General features: G+C 33.1%; 1 long non-coding RNA gene across 2 annotated transcripts in view; it reads left to right on the forward strand.

Annotated features, from left to right (window-relative positions):
- LOC127914574 (uncharacterized) overlaps positions 1–5,550 on the forward strand; it is a 54,609-nt gene extending 49,059 nt beyond the window's left edge. For both annotated transcript variants that reach the window (XR_008088900.1, XR_008088901.1), the window contains exon 2: positions 5,173–5,550. This is a non-coding gene — a long non-coding RNA (uncharacterized LOC127914574). The remainder of the gene's footprint in view (positions 1–5,172) is intronic.
- Positions 5,551–6,588: the final 1,038 nt, after the last annotated feature.

Consider the following 6,588-nt stretch of genomic DNA (forward strand, 5'->3'; position numbering starts at 1 on the left):
TTTTTTTTTTTTTCGGGACTTAAAAACGGTGACCCTGGACATGCGAATTTGCGCCATTCTGAAAGGACCCCGAAAATAATTTTTAACCATTTTCAAAAAAGTTTTTTTTTTTTTTTTTTTTTTTCGGGACTTAAAAACTGTGACCCCGACATGCGAATTTGCGCCATTCTGAAAGGACCCTGAAAATAATTTTTAACCATTTTCACAAAAAAGTTTTTTTTTTTTTTTTTTTTTTCGGGACTTAAAACTGTGACCCCGGACATGCCGAATTTGCGCCATTCTGAAAGGACCCTGAAAATAATTTTTTAACCATTTTCACAAAAGTGATTTTTTTTTTTTTTTCGGGACTTAAAACTGTGACCCCGGACATGCCGAATTTGCGCCATTCTGAAAGGACCCTGAAAATAATTTTTAACCATTTTCACAAAAAGTGTTTTTTTTTTTTTTTTTTCGGGACTTAAAAACTGTGACCCCGGACATGCCGAATTTGCGCCATTCTGAAAGGACCCTGAAAATAATTTTTAACCATTTTCAAAAAGTTTTTTTTTTTTTTTTTTTTTCGGGACTTAAAAACTGTGACCCCGGACATGCCGAATTTGCGCCATTCTGAAAGGACCCTGAAAATAATTTTAACCATTTTCACAAAAAGTGATTTTTTTTTTTTTTTTTTTCGGGACTTAAAAACTGTGACCCCGGACATGCCGAATTTGCGCCATTCTGAAAGGACCCCGAAAATAATTTTTAACCATTTTCAAAAAGTTTTTTTTTTTTTTTTTTTTTCGGGACTTAAAAACTGTGACCCCGGACATGCCGAATTTGCGCCATTCTGAAAGGACCCTGAAAATAATTTTTAACCATTTTCACAAAAAGTTTTTTTTTTTTTTTTTTTCGGGACTTAAAACTGTGACCCCGGACATGCTGAATTTGCGCCATTCTGGAAAGGACCCTGAAAATAATTTTTAACCATTTTCAAAAAAGTTTTTTTTTTTTTTTTTTCGGGACTTAAAAACTGTGACCCCGACATGCCGAATTTGCGCCATTCTGAAAGGACCCTGAAAATAATTTTTAACCATTTTCACAAAAAGTTTTTTTTTTTTTTTTTTCGGGACTTAAAAACGGTGACCCCGGACATGCCGAATTTGCGCCATTCTGAAAGGACCCTGAAAATAATTTTTAACCATTTTCAAAAAAAGTTTTTTTTTTTTTTTTTTTTTTTCGACTTAAAACTGTGACCCGGACATGCCGAATTTGCGCCATTCTGAAAGGACCCTGAAAATAATTTTTAACCATTTTCAAAAAAAGTTTTTTTTTTTTTTTTTTTCGGGACTTAAAACTGTGACCCCGGACATGCCGAATTTGCGCCATTCTGAAAGGACCCTGAAAATAATTTTTAACCATTTTCAAAAATTTTTTTTTTTTTTTTTTTTTTTTTCGGGACTTAAAACTGTGACCCCGGACATGCCGAATTTGCGCCATTCTGAAAGGACCCTGAAAATAATTTTTAACCATTTTCACAAAAAGTTTTTTTTTTTTTTTTTTTGGGACTTAAAAACTGTGACCCCGGACATGCTGAATTTGCGCCATTCTGAAAGGACCCGAAAATAATTTTTAACCATTTTCAAAAAAGTTTTTTTTTTTTTTTTTTTTTTTCGGGACTTAAAACTGTGACCCCGGACATGCCGAATTTGCGCCATTCTGAAAGGACCCCGAAAATAATTTTTAACCATTTTCACAAAAAAGTTTTTTTTTTTTTTTTTTTTTCGGGACTTAAAAACGGTGACCCCGGACATGCCGAATTTGCGCCATTCTGAAAGGACCCTGAAAATAATTTTTAACCATTTTCAAAAAAGTTTTTTTTTTTTTTTTTTTTTTTTCGGGACTTAAAAACTGTGACCCCGGACATGCCGAATTTGCGCCATTCTGAAAGGACCCCGAAAATAATTTTTAACCATTTTCACAAAAAGTGATTTTTTTTTTTTTTTTTTCGGGACTTAAAAACGGTGACCCGGACATGCCGAATTTGCGCCATTCTGAAAGGACCCTGAAAATAATTTTTAACCATTTTCAAAAAAAGTTTTTTTTTTTTTTTTTTCGGGACTTAAAAACTGTGACCCCGGACATGCCGGAATTTGCGCCATTCTGAAAGGACCCTGAAAATAATTTTTAACCATTTTCACAAAAAGTTTTTTTTTTTTTTTTTTCGGGACTTAAAAACGGTGACCCCGGACATGCCGAATTTGCGCCATTCTGAAAGGACCCCGAAAATAATTTTTAACCATTTTCAAAAAAGTTTTTTTTTTTTTTTTTTTTTCGGGACTTAAAACTGTGACCCCGGACATGCCGAATTTGCGCCATTCTGAAAGGACCCTGAAAATAATTTTTAACCATTTTCAAAAAAGTGATTTTTTTTTTTTTTTTTTTTCGGGACTTAAAAACTGTGACCCCGGACATGCCGAATTTGCGCCATTCTGGAAAGGACCCCGAAAATAATTTTTAACCATTTTCAAAAAAAGTTTTTTTTTTTTTTTTTTTTTCGGGACTTAAAAACTGTGACCCCGGACATGCCGAATTTGCGCCATTCTGGAAAGGACCCCGAAAATAATTTTTAACCATTTTCACAAAAAGTTTTTTTTTTTTTTTTTTTCGGGACTTAAAAACGGTGACCCTGGACATGCCGAATTTGCGCCATTCTGAAAGGACCCTGAAAATAATTTTTAACCATTTTCAAAAAAAATTTTTTTTTTTTTTTTTTTTTTTTTCGGGACTTAAAAACTGTGACCCGGACATGCCGAATTTGCGCCATTCTGAAAGGACCCCGAAAATAATTTTTAACCATTTTCAAAAAAAAGTTTTTTTTTTTTTTTTTTTCGGGACTTAAAAACTGTGACCCCGGACATGCCGAATTTGCGCCATTCTGAAAGGACCCCTGAAAATAATTTTTAACCATTTTCACAAAAAAGTTTTTTTTTTTTTTTTTTCGGGACTTAAAAACTGTGACCCCGGACATGCCGAATTTGCGCCATTCTGAAAGGACCCCGAAAATAATTTTTAACCATTTTCACAAAAAAGTGTTTTTTTTTTTTTTTTTTTCGGGACTTAAAAACGGTGACCCCGGACATGCCGAATTTGCGCCATTCTGAAAGGACCCCGAAAATAATTTTTAACCATTTTCAAAAAAAAGTTTTTTTTTTTTTTTTTTTCGGGACTTAAAAACTGTGACCCCGGACATGCCGAATTTGCGCCATTCTGAAAGGACCCCGAAAATAATTTTTAACCATTTTCACAAAAAAGTGATTTTTTTTTTTTTTTTTTTCGGGACTTAAAACGGTGACCCCGGACATGCCGAATTTGCGCCATTCTGGAAAGGACCCCGAAAATAATTTTTAACCATTTTCAAAAAAGTTTTTTTTTTTTTTTTTTTTTTTCGGGACTTAAAAACTGTGACCCCGGACATGCCGAATTTGCGCCATTCTGGAAAGGACCCCGAAAATAATTTTTAACCATTTTCACAAAAAGTTTTTTTTTTTTTTTTTTTCGGGACTTAAAAACGGTGACCCCGGACATGCCGAATTTGCGCCATTCTGGAAAGGACCCCGAAAATAATTTTTAACCATTTTCAAAAATTTTTTTTTTTTTTTTTTTTGTGTTTCGGGACTTAAAACTGTGACCCCGGACATGCCGAATTTGCGCCATTCTGAAAGGACCCCGAAAATAATTTTTAACCATTTTCACAAAAAGTTTTTTTTTTTTTTTTTTTTTTTCGGGACTTAAAAACGGTGACCCCGGACATGCCGAATTTGCGCCATTCTGGAAAGGACCCCGAAAATAATTTTTAACCATTTTCAAAAAATTTTTTTTTTTTTTTTTTTTTTTTTCGGGACTCAAAAACTGTGACCCCGGACATGCCGAATTTGCGCCATTCTGGAAAGGACCCCGAAAATAATTTTTAACCATTTTCACAAAAAAGTTTTTTTTTTTTTTTTTTCGGGACTTAAAAACGGTGACCCCGGACATGCCGAATTTGCGCCATTCTGGAAAGGACCCCGAAAATAATTTTTAACCATTTTCAAAAAAATTTTTTTTTTTTTTTTTTTTTCGGGACTTAAAACTGTGACCCCGGACATGCCGAATTTGCGCCATTCTGGAAAGGACCCGAAAATAATTTTTAACCATTTTCACAGAAAAGTTTTTTTTTTTTTTCGGGACTTAAAAACTGTGACCCCGGACATGCCGAATTTGCGCCATTCTGAAAGGACCCCGAAAATAATTTTTAACCATTTTCAAAAAAGATTTTTTTTTTTTTTCGGGACTTAAAACTGTGACCCCGGACATGCCGAATTTGCGCCATTCTGAAAGGACCCCGAAAATAATTTTTAACCATTTTCACAAAAAGTTTTTTTTTTTTTTTTTTTTTTTTTTTTTTCGGGACTTAAAAACTGTGACCCCGGACATGCCGAATTTGCGCCATTCTGAAAGGACCCCGAAAATAATTTTTAACCATTTTCACAAAAAAGTGATTTTTTTTTTTTTTTTTTCGGGACTTAAAAACTGTGACCCCGGACATGCCGAATTTGCGCCATTCTGGAAAGGACCCCGAAAATAATTTTTAACCATTTTCAAAAAAGTTTTTTTTTTTTTTTTTTTTCGGGACTTAAAAACGGTGACCCCGGACATGCCGAATTTGCGCCATTCTGGAAAGGACCCCGAAAATAATTTTTAACCATTTTCAAAAAAGTTTTTTTTTTTTTTTTTTTCGGGACTTAAAAACTGTGACCCCGGACATGCCGAATTTGCGCCATTCTGAAAGGACCCTGAAAATAATTTTTAACCATTTTCACAAAAAGTTTTTTTTTTTTTTTTTTTCGGGACTTAAAAACTGTGACCCCGGACATGCCGAATTTGCGCCATTCTGGAAAGGACCCCGAAAATAATTTTTAACCATTTTCACAAAAAAGTGATTTTTTTTTTTTTTTCGGGACTTAAAAACTGTGACCCCGGACATGCCGAATTTGCGCCATTCTGGAAAGGACCCCGAAAATAATTTTTAACCATTTTCACAAAAAAGTGATTTTTTTTTTTTCGGGACTTAAAAACGGTGACCCCGGACATGCCGAATTTGCGCCATTCTGGAAAGGACCCCGAAAATAATTTTTAACCATTTTCAAAAAAAAGTTTTTTTTTTTTTTTTTTTTTTTCGGGACTTAAAAACTGTGACCCCGGACATGCCGAATTTGCGCCATTCTGGAAAGGACCCCGAAAATAATTTTTAACCATTTTCACAAAAAAGTGATTTTTTTTTTTTTTTGGGACTTAAAAACGGTGACCCCGGACATGCCGAATTTGCGCCATTCTGGAAAGGACCCCGAAAATAATTTTTAACCATTTTCAAAAATTTTTTTTTTTTTTTTTTTTTTTTCTGGGACTCAAAAACTGTGACCCCGGACATGCCGAATTTGCGCCATTCTGGAAAGGACCCCGAAAATAATTTTTAACCATTTTCACAAAAAAGTGATTTTTTTTTTTCGGGACTTAAAAACGGTGACCCCGGACATGCCGAATTTGCGCCATTCTGGAAAGGACCCGAAAATAATTTTTACCATTTTCAAAAAAGTTTTTTTTTTTTTTTTTTTTTCGACTTAAAAACTGTGACCCGGACATGCCGAATTTGCGCCATTCTGGAAAGGACCCTGAAAATAATTTTTAACCATTTTCACAAAAAGTTTTTTTTTTTTTTCGGGACTTAAAAACGGTGACCCCGGACATGCCGAATTTGCGCCATTCTGAAAGGACCCTGAAAATATTTTTTTTAACCATTTTCAAAAAAGTTTTTTTTTTTTTTTTTTTTTCGGGACTTAAAACTGTGACCCCGGACATGCCGAATTTGCGCCATTCTGAAAGGACCCTGAAAATAATTTTTAACCATTTTCAAAAAATTTTTTTTTTTTTTTTTTTTTTTTTCGGGACTTAAAAACGGTGACCCCGGACATGCCGAATTTGCGCCATTCTGAAAGGACCCCGAAAATAATTTTTAACCATTTTCAAAAATTTTTTTTTTTTTTTGGGACTTAAAAACGGTGACCCCGGACATGCCGAATTTGCGACATTCTGAAAGGACCCCGAAAATAATTTTTAACCATTTTCAAAAAAAAGTTTTTTTTTTTTTTTCGACTTAAAACGGTGACCCCGACATGCCGAATTTGCGCCATTCTGAAAGGACCCGAAAATAATTTTTAACCATTTTCACAAAAAGTGATTTTTTTTTTTGAAAACTTTTTTTTCAAAAAAAAATCGCAAAAAAAATTTTTTTCAAAAAATCGCAAAAAAACATTTTTTTTGCGATTTTTTTTTGAAAAGTTTTTTTTTTCCAAAAAACGTAAAAAAATTTTTTTATGATTTTAAAAAAAAAAATTTTTTTTGATTTTTTTTTTGAAAAGTTTTTTATGATTTTTTCGTTTTTTGCGTTTTTTTTTTTTTTTTTTTAAAAATTTTTTTTTTTTTTTTTAACGTTTTTTTTGCGATTTTTTTGAAAAATTTTTTTTACGTTTTTTTTTTCAAAAAAAAAAAAAAAAACTTTTTTTTTCAAAAAAA

This window comes from Oncorhynchus keta, chromosome 33 (genome assembly GCF_023373465.1).
Source record: "Oncorhynchus keta strain PuntledgeMale-10-30-2019 chromosome 33, Oket_V2, whole genome shotgun sequence".
In the NCBI taxonomy this organism is placed as follows: Eukaryota; Metazoa; Chordata; class Actinopteri; order Salmoniformes; family Salmonidae; genus Oncorhynchus; species Oncorhynchus keta.